Genomic DNA, 17,280 nt, shown 5'->3' with positions numbered 1-17,280 from the left:
CTGTGTCACCACCCAAATCTCCTCTTGAATTCCCACGTGTTGTGGGAGGGACCCAGTGGGAGGTAACTGAATCATGAGGGCAGGTCTTTCCCATCCTGTTCTGTGATAGTGAATAAGTCTCATGAGATATGATCGTTTTAAAAAGGGGAGCTCCCCTACACAAGCTGTCTGTCTTTGCCCACTGACATCCATGTAAGATGTGACTTGCTCTTCCTTGCCTTTTGCCATGATTGTGAGGCTTCCCCAGCCATGTGGAAGAGGTCCATTAAACCTCTTTCTTTTGTGAATTTCCCAGTCTCGAGTATGTCTTTATCAGCAGCATGAAAACGAACTAATACAATATTCAAGTATTCTTTGTGTACATATGCTCTGTTTTCATTGCTCTCAGGTAAACATTTAGAAGTGGAATGATGTATGTTTAAATTTTAAGAAAATGAAACCTTGCGTTCCCAATTTGCTGTGCAATTTTACATTCCAAACAGCAGCGAATGAGTGTAACAGTTGCTCTACATCCTTACCAAGATGTGGTATAATCATTCTTTTACATTTTAGCTATTCTAATAGGTGTACTTTAATGAGTGTAGCAGTTGCTCTACATTCTTACCAAGATGTGGTGTAATCATTCTTTTACTTTTTAGCTATTCTAATAGGTGTGCAGTGGTATCTTATTATGGTTTTCATTTCTATTTCCTTAATGAGTAAACATGTTGAGCATTTTTGCATGTGCCTATTTACTATTTGCACATCTTCCATGGTGAAATGTCAGTTCAAATTGATTGCCTTTTTTGTTTGTTTTTATTGAATTGTTTGCATTCTTATTATTGACTTTTGAAGATTCTTTGTATATTTATACTGGATACAAATTGCTTATCAGAGATATGACTTGAAAATATGTTCTATGAATCTTTACCTTTTATTTCATTCACTTAACTGTGTCTGGTAGAGAGCAGCACTTAATTTTGAAGAAGTACAAATCATTAATTATTCTTGTATAGTTTAGCTTTGGTTTCATATCTAAGAAATATTTTTCTAAAACAATGTCACAAATATTACTTGTCAATTTTCTTGCAGGAGTTTTTTAACTTTAGATTTTACATTTAGATCTATGATCCATATTTTTAAACTTTTTGTAATATGGTGTATGATGTAGAGAGGTTCTCTTTTATTAACATACAGAAACCCAATTTTTCCAGCATGGTTTGTTAAAAAAACAGCTGTTCTTTTACCATTGAATTGTATTTGCATTTTTTAAAAAACAGTTGATCATATATATTAGGATATATTTCTGGACTGTCTATTCTACTACAGTTATCTATTTTGCTACTTTAAGATCGATGTCATGTTATCTGTATTACTGACACATTTTAATTCTTGAAGTTAGGTAGTCAAAGTCCTCCAAAATTATTACTTTTTTCTCCAAAGTTGTGTTAGCTATTTTAGGTACTTTGTATTTTCATTTACGTTGAAAAATCAGTATGTCAATTAAATAATTAAGCTCATTGGATTTCCGTTTAGATTTCACTGAATCAGTAGAAAAACTTGAAGAAAACTGACAATCTTAACAAGTTGAGTTCCCCTACCCATGAATTTCGTACATTTCTCCATTTGGTTAGCCTTGTTTAATTCCTCCCAGCAATGGTTTGTAGTTTTCCGTGTATAGGTCTTATACATTTTTGGGTCAAATTTATCAATAAAATTTAATATATTTTATGGTTTTGAAAATACTTTTTCACTAGTTGCAAGTTCCAATTCTTCATTATGAGTACATAGAATTACTACCTTTTTTCCTACTATATAACGTGTGTTAAGTAACTCTACTAAACTTACCTATTAGTCTTATTAGATTTTTGTAGATTCCAAAGAACTTTTTGCATTATCATATCTAGAACAAAGAAAGATAGTTTTATTTCTTCCTTTCCAATTCTGATGTCTTTTATTTCATTTTATTTCCTGTTTCTTGGCTAGAACTTCTAGCATAATGTCGAATAGAAGTGTCGAGATTAGACATCTTTAACATAAGGGGAAAGCAGTTAGTTAAACATATTAAACATATAGGGAAAGCAGTTAGTTTTTCATTGTGAAGTATGATGTTAGCTACAGATCTTTTCATAGATGCTTTTTATTGGACATAGAAAGTTTCTGTTCCCTTTTAGTCCCTTCTATTCCTAGTTTACTGAAAGTTTTATTAGAAATGAATGTTGAATTTTTGCAAATGTTTTTTCTTCATTTATTTACATGATTATGTGTTTTATAAATGCTTGAGTCATTTAACACGGTGAACAATTTCAATTAATTTTGAATGTTTAACCAACCTTGTCCCTCTAGGATACAGTCCATTAGTCATAATATAACTTTGTATTTGATTTGCTAAAGTATACTGGTTTTGTAAACTGTCATTATTTTTCTCCCCTTCCATTCCCCTCTACATGCATAATTTTAAAAATTGTGTTATAATGTAATATAATATTGTGTGTAATGGATGATAAGGAAGAGACAATCTGATTTGCTTGTTTTGAGGGTCAAGTTTTTATTTGTTTGCATGTTTTAAGCAACGCCCTTATTTTATTCTGGACCAGTGCTTGAACAGCTAAGCTGCTAACAAGTTCAGATACAATTTACTATTTGATGCTATATGGACTATCTAGGAATAGAGAAACTATTTTATTTTAGTATTCCATATCTCAAAGAAGAAATGATGTAAAGTTTAAGAACATTCATCAAAGATAAATAAAATATTTATTTATATCTTTATAGGTGTGCAGTGACATCTTATTGTGGTTTTCATTTGTATTTCACTAATGAGTAACCATGTTGAGCATTTTTACATGTGCCTATTTACTATTTGTGCATCTTCTATGGTGAAATGTCAGTTCAAATTGATTGGCTGTTTTGTTTTTATTGAATTGTTTGCATTCTTATTAAATTTTGAAGATTCAATATCTAGATATATATCAATATCTAGATAAATAGAATGGTGAGTATTAACAAACTGATTTAAAATCAGACAGACTGTTTTATGGAATGTTACAGCACATGATAACAAATCTCAGCCAATATTATAGGCACAATTTAAATATCTAAATAATGCCATCATTTAAATGTTTCATAAAGACATGAATGCAGATCTCAAGTTGAAGTAGATGATATCTTAAGGTTACTTATAGTTCAAAGACCTGTAATGCCATGAGTTAGTGAAAAGAGCAACTAAATCCTGTGTTAATGTAATAGAAACTCCGGTGTCTTGCTACATGAAATAAATGGTAATTAGATAATGATTATAAAGGAATTGTTCTATTGTATCATAATTTTCATGATTTTTTTAACAAGAGTAATTTTGCATGGAATTGTGTATATACTAGATGTTTATTCACTGGCCTTTTGCAATTTAGGTTTATATAGTCAGAACCAATATTGCTTTATTAAGGAAACAGATTGTTACTTAATAGATGGTTCAGCCTTAATGTCTATGATTGTTTAATTTCCTTGATTTCATTTTCCTTAATTTAATTTTGCTCCTCTTTCACATTCAAATATGGAGTACTGCTTGAAATACTACCTAAAGACAAAAAGATGCCAAGTGAAATCATTGGATAAAGCAATATGAAACACAAAAGTGGTACATGCCTCACTAGGGAATTCCCCTCAGAAATTAGAGACACAAAGTGAATTTGTCCTAGAAATGAAGAGTAGAGCACAAAACAAGACTATAGGAGCCTTCTTTGTTTGTGTTTCAAGTCAAAGAATGAAAACAGCAAAAATTTAAAAATGAGAATAGCTTTTATTACTTGACACATTTTCTCTTTTGGTTCAATTTCTACAGTGATGCTAGATGCATTTCCTTTGCTAGCTTCATATTTACTACTAGGTACAGATGATGTTTGAACCTCCGCCATGCCAAAATCAGAAATCTCCAAGGGCATTGTGGAATGCTTATCCTCTGGCCTACCATATTAATTTTCAGCCATCATATTGCTCATAGAGTTATATAATTAGCCCATATTTGGAACAAGACTTAGGCAATTTTGATTACCTCTAAGATTTGTTGAGAAATAATTTAATCAGAATTCAACAAATGTAACACTATATTAGGCATAAATTTTTAAGTAGTGATAGTTGGATATTTGGATTTATTAAAGAGAAGACTTATTCATGACATTTGTTAAAGAATGATAAGGTAGCCAATTCAGGGGGACTCTCAAGATAGGTATAGAAAGTCACACGGGAGTGTTATAGAGGGGAAAGACATTGAGGTCAACTCCAAATAAAAGGAAGGAAAGTGGGAATGTATAGTCAAGGAGTAGGGTGGGTGGGGAGGTCAGTGGACAGAACATTACTAAGAGGATGTGATGGTTAATACTGAGTCAACTTGATTGGATTGAAGGATGCAGAGTATTGATCCTGGGTGTGTCTGAGAGGGTGTTGCCAAAGGAGAGTAACATCTGAGTCAGTGGGCTGGGAAAGGCAGACCCACCCTTAATCTGGGTGGGCACCATCTAATCAACTGCCAGTACGGCCAGGATATAAAGCAGGCAGAAAAATGTGAGAAGGCTAGACTGGCTTAGCCTCCCAGCCTACATCTTTCTCCCATGCTGGATACTTCCTGCCCTTGAACATAAGACTCCAAGTTCTTCAGCTTTGACTTTTATATTGGCTTCTTTGCTCCCCAGTCTGCAGATGGCCTATTGTGGGTCCTTGTGATCATGTGAGCTAATACTACTAAATAAACTCCTATATATATATATATATATATATATATATATATAACTAATAGGGGATATATATATATATCCCCTATTAGTTATATCCCTCTAGAGAACCCTAACTAATACAGAGGACACATCAGGAGTAAGGGGGATTCTGGTGAAACTGGCCTAACAGGATTCTTGCTGCAGGGTGATCAGACATCATTTGGAGGGTGGGGGAGGAAGAAGAATGTGATTCGATATTGAGGGTGATCAGTTATCAAGGGTGAGGAATTCTGGTTAAACTGACATAGTAGGAGCCTTGCTAAAATTGTACAATACAGAGACAAATATGAAAGCCCAAAAGGTAGGGCCCAGTTGAAAAAAAAGTTCAGAGGAGTCTGACAGAGTTTGGTGTAGAAGATAATCTTCGACAGGTTATAAAGCAAATAAAGCTATATAAAAGTGACATTGCACTTAGAAATATAAAAACCACCTTTGCAAAAATTATGAGAGTGAAAGAAATTTGACCTTACCAATTCCATCTTACTTCTAGCCTTCAAGCTGCTCTTGCTCATTCATGACCAAGCTAACTATGGGAGTAATTTAGTTTATAGCTTAACTTTCAAACAAGGATAATAACAGCCCCTTTCCAAAACAAACCATCTCCTTGCTTGGAGATCAGACCACCTTTGTAAAACTGACAAACTAGCCACCAGGTTAGAAATTATGGCTCAGGAGTCATGCAACTGGAGGCCATAAGATTCCTAACTTCCCCAATTGCTCCCATAGATTAACATCACTATTGGAAAACCTAAGATTGGTTTGAAGCATTTTTCTGACTCTGCATTCTGATGAACCAGCTGGTCCCACCCAGACCAGTAATTGGCTCATCTGTTCTTGGTTCTATATTTAAATTGTATATGTGCCACTTACTAAGAGTACTCTGGCAAAATATGTAATTTATTTAACATTGGGAAAAATATCTAATTTATTTAAGCAACAGTTTTCTCATGTGGGAAGTGGTTTGATAACAATGTCTATCTTTTGGATTTCTATTGAGAATGAAATATTTTATATAAAGCACTTAGCATAGTTACTGATATATAATAGGCACTCTAAAGATTCAAGCTGTTCTGCAGATGATTTGTATAATAAAGTTAATGGATGATGATGTAAACCAAGAATTCAAGAATAAAGAAAAAGGAGGAAACAAAATATCAGTCCTAAGGGATAACAAAGTTGCTGTGTCTTGAGGATAAAAATTTACTCTGAGATCCCTGACAACTCAGACAAAAAGGAGCCAAGATGCATTTATAATCATCTTCATTATACAAAAGGGGAAGCATGCCAGTTTGTCAGAAGAAAGGTAACTACTTTGGATATATTCTGAAAAAATTTTCACTCAAGATTTTTTATTATGGACATTGAGTGGCATAATGGGTAATTTTATTATGAAAATAGAAGTAGAGTTATTAGATCATTCTTGTGTCATGGTTTCATTAAAGTTGAAGACATGATATTACAGAGGAGGTGATGCTGTGAAGAGCTAGGCTATTGTGTTTCAAGTACCAGGACTAACTCAGCCCAGGGTTAGCATTAATTATGCCTACAGAAGGATATCCACTAGGATTCCTAAAGGCTTGCTCTCAAATCTGGAAGATTATTAGCATCATCTGGGAAACTTTAAAGAGTACAGATTCATAGGCTCATTACAGATTGTGATTTTTTGTGGATTGTGAATAGGTCCAGGAATCTGCTTTTTAAAAATAAGCCTTCTAGATGGAGCTGAGAGTTAATTCACTTTGGAACTATTGTTTCCCTAAATTTCATCCCTAAATATTCTTTCACCTAGGCTTTTGTTAAGCATTAAAAATTAGACATGAGATCTTATTTTCTGATTGCTTACATCTTACATTGCTGATTTAGGAAAGATGATGATGTTGTGAGACTACACAACCATGGACAGTGTTGCTTGTCCAATGTGATAGCTGAACACCAGAGATCATTTTCTTCCGATGGATTTCACTTGCATGCGGATTTCTTTGATCATGTAGGCAAAATGAGATTCTTCTCACAAGGGAGCTCCAGAGCTAGTTCAATATCTGGACAGGTGATTGATGGAGACCTTAAAATTACACCCCTTAGAATATATCAGATATTGTGATACTTCAGAAAAATCATCAAGGCAAGTGCCGCATGTAGCCTGTCATCACCACAAAATTATAAACCTCAGAGTGCCCCTGTGGATTGTTTGATTCTATGTTTCAAGTTCTCCTGAGGAGCCTGCCAGGATGAATTAGATGTTACGTGTACCCCTAAACAAAGGAGTTGGGAATAATTCCTTGTTTTTATCAGGTGCGACTGAAAGAAGTTAGTAAATTTACTCATTGTGAAATGCTGAAATATTGCAGAAATTTATAGTCCATTTAAGGAATTGGCACTCTAACATCGCAATTAAAAGAATTAGAGAAGCAAGAGCAAACACATTCGAAAGCTAGCAGAAGGCTAGAAATAACTAAGATCAGAGCAGAACTGAAGGAGATAGAGACACAAAAAACCCTCCAAAACATCAATGAATCCAGGAGTTGGTTTTTTGAAAAGATCAACAAAATTGACAGACCACTAGCAAGACTAATAAAGAAGAAAAGAGAGAAGAATCAAATCGACGCAATTAAAAATGATAAAGGGGATATCACCACCGACCCCACAGAAATACAAACTACCATCAGAGAATACTATAAACACCTCTACGCAAATAAACTGGAAAACCTAGAAGAAATGGATAATTTCCTGGACACTTACACTCTTCCAAGACTAAACCAGGAAGAAGTTGAATCCCTGAATAGACCAATAGCAGGCTCTGAAATTGAGGCAACAATTAATAGCCTACCAACCAAAAAAAGTCCAGGACCAGATGGATTCACAGCTGAATTCTACCAGAGGTACAAGGAGGAGTTGGTACCATTCCTTCTGAAACTATTCCAATCAATAGAAAAAGAGGGAATCCTCCCTAACTCATTTTATGAGGCCAACATCATCCTGATACCAAAGCCTGGCAGAGATACAACAAAAAAAGAGAATTTTAGACCAATATCCCTGATGAACATCGATGCAAAAATCCTCAATAAAATACTGGCAAACCGGATTCAACAACACATCAAAAAGCTTATCCACCATGATCAAGTGGGCTTCATCCCTGGGATGCAAGGCTGGTTCAACATACACAAATCAATAAACATAATCCAGCATATAAACAGAACCAAAGACAAGAACCACATGGTTATCTCAATAGATGCAGAAAAGGCTTTTGACAAAATTCAACAGCCCTTCATGCTAAAAACGCTCAATAAATTTGGTATTGATGGAACGTACCTCAAAATAATAAGAGCTATTTATGACAAACCCACAGCCAATATCATACTGAATGGGCAAAAACTGGAAAAATTCCCTTTGAAAACTGGCACAAGACAGGGATGCTCTCTCTCACCACTCCTATTCAACATAGTGTTGAAAGTTCTGGCTAGGGCAATCAGGCAAGAGAAAGAAATCAAGGGTATTCAGTTAGGAAAAGAAGAAGTCAAATTGTCCCTCTTTGCAGATGACACGATTGTATATTTAGAAAACCCCATTGTCTCAGCCCAAAATCTCCTTAAGCTGATAAGCAACTTCAGCAAAGTCTCAGGATACAAAATTAATGTGCAAAAATCACAAACATTCTTATACACCAGTAACAGACAAACAGAGAGCCAAATCATGAATGAACTTCCATTCACAACCGCTTCAAAGAGAATACAAAATCTAGGAATCCAACTTACAAGGGATGTAAAGGACCTCTTCAGGGAGAACTACAAACCACTGCTCAGTGAAATCAAAGAAGACACAAACAAATGGAAGAGCATACCATGCTCATGGATAGGAAGAATCAATATCGTGAAAATGGCCATACTGCCCAAGGTTATTTATAGATTCAATGCCATCCCCATCAAGCTACCAATGAGTTTCTTCACAGAATTGGAAAAAATTGCTTTAAAGTTCATATGGAACCAAAAAAGAGCCCGCATCTCCAAGACAATCCTAAGTCAAAAGAACAAAGCTGGAGGCATCACGCTACCTGACTTCAAACTATACTACAAGACTACAGTAACCAAAACAGCATGGTACTGGTATCAAAACAGAGATATAGACCAATGGAACAGAACAGAGTCCTCAGAAATAATACCACACATCTACAGCCATCTGATCTTTGACAAACCTGAGAGAAACAAGAAATGGGGAAAGGATTCCCTATTTAATAAATGGTGCTGGGAAAATTGGCTAGCCATAAGTAGAAAGCTGAAACTGGATCCTTTCCTTACTCCTTATACGAAAATTAATTCAAGATGGATTAGAGACTTAAATATTAGACCTAATACCATAATAATCCTAGAGGAAAACCTAGGTAGTACCATTCAGGACATAGGCATGGGCAAAGACTTCATGTCTAAAACACCAAAAGCAACGGCAGCAAAAGCCAAAATTGACAAATGGGATCTCATTAAACTAAAGAGCTTCTGCACAGCAAAAGAAACTACCATCAGAGTGAATAGGCAACCTACAGAATGGGAGAAAATTTTTGCAATCTACTCATCTGACAAAGGGCTAATATCCAGAACCTACAAAGAACTCAAACAAATTTACAAGAAAAAAACAAACAACCCCATCAAAATTGGGCAAAGGATATGAACAGACATTTCTCAAAAGAAGACATTCATACAGCCAACAGGCACATGAAAAAATGCTCATCATCACTGGCCATCAGAGAAATGCAAATCAAAACCACAATGAGATACCATCTCACACCAGTTAGAATGGCAATCATTAAAAAGTCAGGAAACAACAGGTGCTGGAGAGGATGTGGAGAAATAGGAACACTTTTACACTGTTGGTGGGATTGTAAACTGGTTCAACCATTATGGAAAACAGTATGGCGATTCCTCAAAGATCTAGAACTAGATGTACCATATGACCCAGCCATCCCATTACTGGGTATATACCCAAAGGATTATAAATCATGCTGCTATAAAGACACATGCACACGTATGTTTATTGAGGCACTATTCACAATAGCAAAGACTTGGAATCAACCCAAATGTCCATCAGTGAAAGACTGGATTAAGAAAATGTGGCACATATACACCATGGAATACTATGCAGCCATAAAAAAAAGGATGAGTTTGTGTCCTTTGTAGGGACATGGATGCAGCTGGAAACCATCATTCTTAGCAAACTATCACAAGAACAGAAAACCAAACACTGCATGTTCTCACTCATAGGTGGGAACTGAACAATGAGATCACTCGGACTCGGGAAGGGGAACATCACACACCGGGGCCTATCATGGGGAGGGGGGAGGGGGGAGGTATTGCATTGGGAGTTATACCTGATGTAAATGACGAGTTGATGGGTGCTGACGAGTTAATGGGTGCAGCACACTAACATGGCACAAGTATACATATGTAACAAACCTGCACATTATGCACATGTACCCTAGAACTTAAAGTATAATAGTAATAATAAATAAATATATATATATATAAAAAGTCTACGTTAAGACCTCAGTGCAGTCTGAGATATTTGGAGGAGTTTGAGGGAAGAGTGCCAATTACTGAGATCCTCTGGAATGGGGTTCTCTAGAACAAGGCATGAAAAATTTTATTAGGGGTGGGGTTATAAACTTGATACCACATAATATTGTACATGCTTTGGGTAAAATAGTGAAACCCTTGTAAACTTCTTTTTTGCTTCTTATTATTATAGGTATTTATTTACTTATTTTTTGAGGCGGAGTCTGGCTCCGTCACCAAGGCTGGAGTACAGTGGAGGGATCTCAACTCACTGCAACCTCCGCCTCCTGGGTTCAAGCAATTCTTCTGTCTCAGCCTCCCAAGTAGCTAAGACTACAGGCCCATGCCACCACGCCCGGCTAATTTTTGCATTTTTAGTGTAGACGGGGTTTCACCACAATGGTCAGGCTGGTCTCCAACTCCTGACCTCAGATGATCCACCTGCCTCGCCCTCCCAAAGTGCTAGGATTACAGGTGTGAGCCATTGTGCCTGGTCTATTATAGGTCTTTAAATGTTCCACCTTGTCAGGCCTGAACTCCATAAGCCCCAGATTCTATTATGTTACAGTACCTATGAATTAATCAGTTGAAAAAAAGACTTCTATATTTGTGCTGACTTATTCTAAGTTCTCCTGCATAAAGCCCTGCTTGCCAATCAATCAATCAATCAACCAATAAAAGCACTTACTTTTTTTATTTTAGCAGCTGATGGTTTTCTCTTAGTCCTGGGAATAGAAGAGGTAAGTAACCTCTGGAAAGAGTAACACTGTTGCTTTCACTTTACAAATTTCATTTCAGAGAAGGTTCTTTGCCATCAGCTGTGAACGCACCCTGGTATGTTTGTTTGAAACCTTAGCCCATGGGAAATCAATGACCACATTAAAGTTGATGTTGCTGAGTTTTGTTTTTTTTTTTTTTTAAAAAGGAAATCAGATTAGAAAAGAAGGAAGGAAAAGAGACTGTGATGGGGTTTGGATCTCTCAGGCTCTGTGATTAAAATTATCATATTATGGATATGTGCATTAAAATAAATTATTTTTCATCCAAAATATATAGTGAACTCTCAACTTTCTTGCATGGGTTTAAAATATGTTACACTTCAAAATGAAAAAAATAAAAACAATATTAAAGTTTACGTTTACTGTTAGCTTTTTTATATTTAGCTTGTTTTCTTTTTCTCCTTTCCTTGGGGGGTGGTTGTTTGCTTGTTTGTTTTTGCATCAGCCAATATACTCATATTTCCATTATAACTTCATCTCTAGAAGGAAAAGAGACACTAGCAGGCAATTGTTTACACCAGGGATGAAGAATATTTATTCTAAAAATACCTTAAGTTAACAAGTAAGGACAATTGAGCCCAGCACATATTGGGGGAAAATACCATTTATCTGTATCAAGCCATATGCACATCTCTTACCTCCCCCTGTCTGCATAACATCAGACCCATTTCAGCCCTTGAATATTTGATAGAATTAAAGATGAGCATTAGCCATCATACATAGAGAACCTACCTCTGACAAAAGAATGAGAAATAGACATGGTTTAACCTGACAGTATCAAATGAGTATACTAGGGAATTCTTGCTTAATAATTCTGAATTTTCAAATATTTTTCTCAGAAATATGGCAGTGAGGGAGTAAAGTTGTTCCACATTTTTCATAAAATAAATGATGGGTCACTTATACCATACAAGGCAATAAGAATTTCATCCTAAATTCAATAAATGATATTAATTTCAACCCATGTTCTTCTTAAACACATGCAATTGATGCTGACTAAAAGCTCACCCATAGCAAACTTGATTTGACTGCTGGAAGCTAGAACTCTTAATTAGCTGTGATGCAGACACCAAAACTAAGGTTCTTTAGCTCATTTAGGTCGGTTATATTTGCTATTCTCACACCTGTACGCGAAGAAAGTTTTGCCTATTTCCAAACGTTGATTTTTAACCCTTACAGGACTAACAGTTCTCTGGGAATATTTGCTATTCTTATTATTTCTGCTTGATATTGCCCACAGGGATGTTTGTTAGGACTAAGTATTCCCCACTTCTTTCTTTGACTTTTTGTAGCATATAAAACAAACAACGATTCACTTTTCTTTTGTTAGAGGATGCTCACCACGCACTTCTTTATAAAATAATTTATGGTCTTTCAGCTCATTCATTAAAAAATTATATATGTACTAAATTTAGTGCTGAGAAGAGAACCTTCAAATGACCCATGAGGATTATCAGAAACCATGCTGCCTAATGAAGAGCATCTGCAAAGTATGCCCTTAAATCTTTCTGAACTCTCAACGAAGAGTTTTACAGTCATATTCATTATACGTTTGGGTTCATCTTTATCTGGAAACTGTGTTTTCCTGATAGCACACTTGATCTTTGCCCTGATGCACTATCTCACTTCTAGAATCTACTGCTAAAAAGAGGCTGGAATAAAAAAGTTTCATTTTCTTTTTTTCTTTTTTTCTTTTTTTTTTTTTTTTTTTAAAGACAGACTCTCACTCTGTCACCCAGGCTAGAGTGGAGGGGCATGATCTCGGCTCACTGCAACCTCCACCTCCCGGGTTCAAGCGATTCTCCTGCCTTAGCCTGCTGAGTAGCTGGGATTACAGTCACACACCACCATGCCCAACTAATTGTTGTGTTTTTAGTAGAGACAGGGTTTCACCATGTTGGTCAGGCTGGTCTCGAACTCCTGACCTCGTGATCCACCCGCCTCAGCCTTCCAAAGTGCTGGGATTACAGGTGTGAGCCACCGTGCCCGGCCATGAGTTTCATTTTCTATCTCAGCAAATCCTGGCTCCTTTATATTACCTTTAAATTCTTCATGAAGATTGAATAATAACTTTATATGATATCTCTCTATCTGTACCTTATTATTAGCAACTAAAAGAAGCCTGCTGGCACTTTTGACATTCTGTCTGAAAACTCCCTAAAATAGATCCATCAGTTCAGTAGGTGAAGCTCCTGTTTTCTGTATTGCCTTGGGTGACAGTTTTGCTGTGTTTCCCGTCACTACCTAATGAGGAATGGCCAAGAGGACTTCTTGACTCACATGTTGGGCTTTCGGGCAGGAGTGGCTGGAACAACAGAGGCGAGGTGGGTCTCTGCTCATAGCTTGTCCACATGAGGAGCTTGGGCTTCTTCATAGCATGACAGTCTCAGGATAGTCAGGCTTCTCATGCAGCAGCTGCATTTCCCTAAGAAACTGTTTCAAAAGTCAGAAATGGGAAACTACCAGTTTCCTTCGTTCTAGGCCTGGAAACTGCCACAGAATTAGTTCCAGCATATTGTATTTGTCAAAGCAGTCAGAGACCCTGCCCAGATTTAAGGGGAGGAAACACAGCCTCTCCAAAGTATGAATATAAAATAATTTGCAGCTACCTTTCATTGTCCATATTTAATTCATGCTCTCCCCTTCCCCATTGCACTGAGTTCGAGTCCTCTATCCAGCCATGTAATTGGCAGGTCCATGTAGATGTCCCAAAAACATATGACCATGACAAAAGCCAAACTCACTTCTCCAGTGTTTTCTGCAGTAGTGAAGGACTCTCACTTACCAAAAAATTTGAGGTTATCTTTGAAACTTCTCACACACTATATGCAATGCATCACCAACTTCTAATAATTTTACTTCATATGTATCATTATTTGTTTTGTTTTGTTTTGTTTTGTTTGAGATGAAAGGGAGATGAACCATTTGCCCTTCAATTTTAATCTCCCCTCCTTCTATCAAATACATTTCTTACCAAGATGAGGTCTAGTTTTCAATCTCTGGTCCAGGCTTTCCTCTATCATGGGTAGGCTTCCTTCTAACCCTTGGTGAGTAGGAATATTTCAACTGTTATTAGGTTTGCAGTAAGACACCATACATAAATAGAACTTTCTAAGTTTAAAAGGAATTAATACCGAATGTATGTCTGTGTCTGTATATAAATATATACACATACATTTGGCTGATAATAAAGTCTGATTTGTTACTTGTTTAAATTTGTGGAATGCTATACCCTCATCACAAAAAAAGTAACTAATATTATTAAGTGCTCATTTTGTTTCTAAAACTCACACAATATTGCAAGATCTTTATTATTCTATCACTTTTACAGATAAAAAAAACTTAGTCTCTGTCTTTAAGTAACTTTTAGGTCACATAGTAAACGGTAATCTGGAATGGCCTTTACAGTGCAGCTCTTTTGATCATACAGCATGAATTCCATATAACCATGGAACCATTATTCGTGTTTCTGTCATAGCCCACATCACACATCTGCCGTGTACTTAAATTATTTGTAAACATGCTTGTCTTTCGCACTGTATTTTAGAGTCCATGCTTCCCTACTTAATAGCTTTTTAACATTTCAAAATTTGTAATTTCCCTATTTCTCATTTCTCATGTATGCAAAATGAAGGGGCTGAACTAGAAAGTCTCTATGGTCCCTTTTAATTCTAGTATTCAGGAATGTCTATCATGGTGAACTCCTTGGAATAAAGCATTTATTCATCTTGTATTATCTAAAATTTACAGTCAAGTGCATTGTACCCAGTAAGTATTCCATAAATGTTTATTGAGTGACATTATAATGTAAAAGCAATCAGCATTTACAGTTAAAAATCCATTTATAAATGTGTTTGTTCATCACTTACGGACCAGTTGCAATCTATTAGGGCACCTTATTGTCCTCAAAGAATTTCCATCCAAAACTACAACTTTTGGTCTTTTTTACATATAAAAACTTCTACGAATTTCATGGAAAAATTCTGCAAGATAGATGTTATTACCATTATTTTAATTTGAAATATGAGAAAATTGGTTAGTCGTGGTGGCTCACACCTGTAATCCTGATACTTTGGGAGGCTGAGATGGGCAGACGACTTGAGGTCAGGAGTTTGAGACCAGCCTGGCCAACAAGGTGAAACCCTGTCTCTGCTAAAAATACAAAAATTAGCAGGGTGTAGTGGCGCACACCTGTAATTCCAGCTACTCAGGAGGCTGAGGTAGGAGAATCTTTCAAACACAGGAAGTGGAGGTTGCAGTGAGACGAGATCGTGCCACTGCCCTCCAACCTGGGAAACAGAGAAAGACCCTGTCTCAAAAAAATAAATAAAATAAAACATGAGAAAATTAAAGCCCAAAAAGGCTAATTGATTCATAGTAAGTGAAGGAGCCTGAATTGGAATTCTCAGTATCTGATTTTTAATTCCAGTAATCTTTCCAGTAGAATATGATATTCCCTAGATGTTTCCACTTTTCAGTGCCCAGTGAACTACAGAAGGGGAATGGAGAAGACAATAAGTTACAGTCAGGAAGCTCTAAGAATGACAACAAATTAGTATCAGGAATAATGGGGTGATAGGACTTCCAAATTTTAGAGTCAAAGAAAATAAAGACTGAATACCACATCAGCGTAACAAGGGAGACTGTTAGTAACTCTTGGAATAGTAATGAGACACAATGGTGGTCACTGATTCTAAGGGAGTAGTGAATGTTTGCAAATATCCTTCCGACATCTGAGATCTGGAATTATAAATATAAGCAGAAAAGTTAGCCAAGAAGCCTGAGATATGCAAAGGTGAATGGAAAAATAAATAAGGGTGGTAAGTAAATAGATAAGGGTGGTAAGTAAATAATATAGTATAAATTCATTTGTCTAGTGTGTTTTCATTAATTTCCCCTACAGATTAAGCCCAAATTATTTTTGCTTTTTCATCGGAAGTCATTCTGGGATTTGGACCAAAAAGAAAAAAAAAAAAAAAAGCAAAAGGCTAATGAATGAAAATGTTAGGTTAGCACTTTCACTTGAACAAGAAGGTCAGTTGGAAGAAACAGTGCAGCAAAAGACCTGGAAGGGTTTAGCAAGAACCAACAACAAGGATGGAATTTGACAATGGATAAAGTTCTTCATACTGAGGCAGCTGTACCTTTTGTTTTGCCCACCTGTCAACTAGATTAATTTGATCCTGCATACATGAAGAAGGAAAGTAAACACGGGGATAAGAACAGCTCCTGACTCTGCATTCTACTATTTCTTTTTGAAACATAAGGTCTCAGATAACCGATACCACGTCTCCTACACATACGAGACACAGCCAATCTCACATACAACTGATCATAGAATTTTTTTCCTTTCAGAGGCATTTAAAAACAGAAGAGTTTCTCCTTTATGAAGAATGATGGTAAAGAATGATGCCATATAAGGGCAGAAAATAAAGATGATATTTGATAGTGATGACCCAATTCACTTGAAAGTAAAGCTTAATAGGTGAAGAAAATGAAAAGCACTGTGATTTTTCCATACCCATCTATCTAAATCTATAGGAATAAATAAATTTTGCCAAAGAGTGAAATAAGTGCATTAAAGCACTCTGCCGAAGGAGCTTAAAATTTAATAACAATCTTCTTTTGATGTTGCCCACTCCTTGATTCCGTTAAAATTAAGTTTTAATAATAGAATGTCTAATAATACAACTCCCAGTCAGTGCCATCTACTTCTGGATCTCTTTTTGATTTTCCTCCATACTTGAAGTTTTGTTAAGTTACCACGAACATAAAACCTATATTAAAGAGGTATAGTAAAGAAATACTGCACACTAACTATGAAAACAAGTATGGGATCACTTGAGCAGAGCTTTAAAGAAAATCTAAATTGACTTATTAAGAATCAGAAGACAGTCTTAATGGGAATGAGTCAGTAGGCTCAGAAAATTTTTTTATTATACTTTAAGTTCTAGGGTACATGTGCACAACGTGCAGGTTTGATACATAGGTATACATGTGCCATGTTGGTTTGCTGCACCCATCAACTCATCATTTACATTAGATATTTCTCCTAATGCTATCCCTCTCCCAGCCCTCGACCCCGAGACAGGTCCCGGTGTGTGATGTTCCCTGCCCTGTGTCCAAGTGATCTCATTGTTCAATTCCCACCTATAAGTGAGAACATGTGGTGTATGGTTTTCTGTCCTTGTGACAGTTTGCTGAGAATGATGG

Source organism: Papio anubis, chromosome 9 (assembly GCF_008728515.1).
Source record: "Papio anubis isolate 15944 chromosome 9, Panubis1.0, whole genome shotgun sequence".
Taxonomy (NCBI): domain Eukaryota; kingdom Metazoa; phylum Chordata; class Mammalia; order Primates; family Cercopithecidae; genus Papio; species Papio anubis.
The sequence above is the reverse complement of the archived record's forward strand: the minus strand, read 5'-3'. Positions refer to the sequence as shown.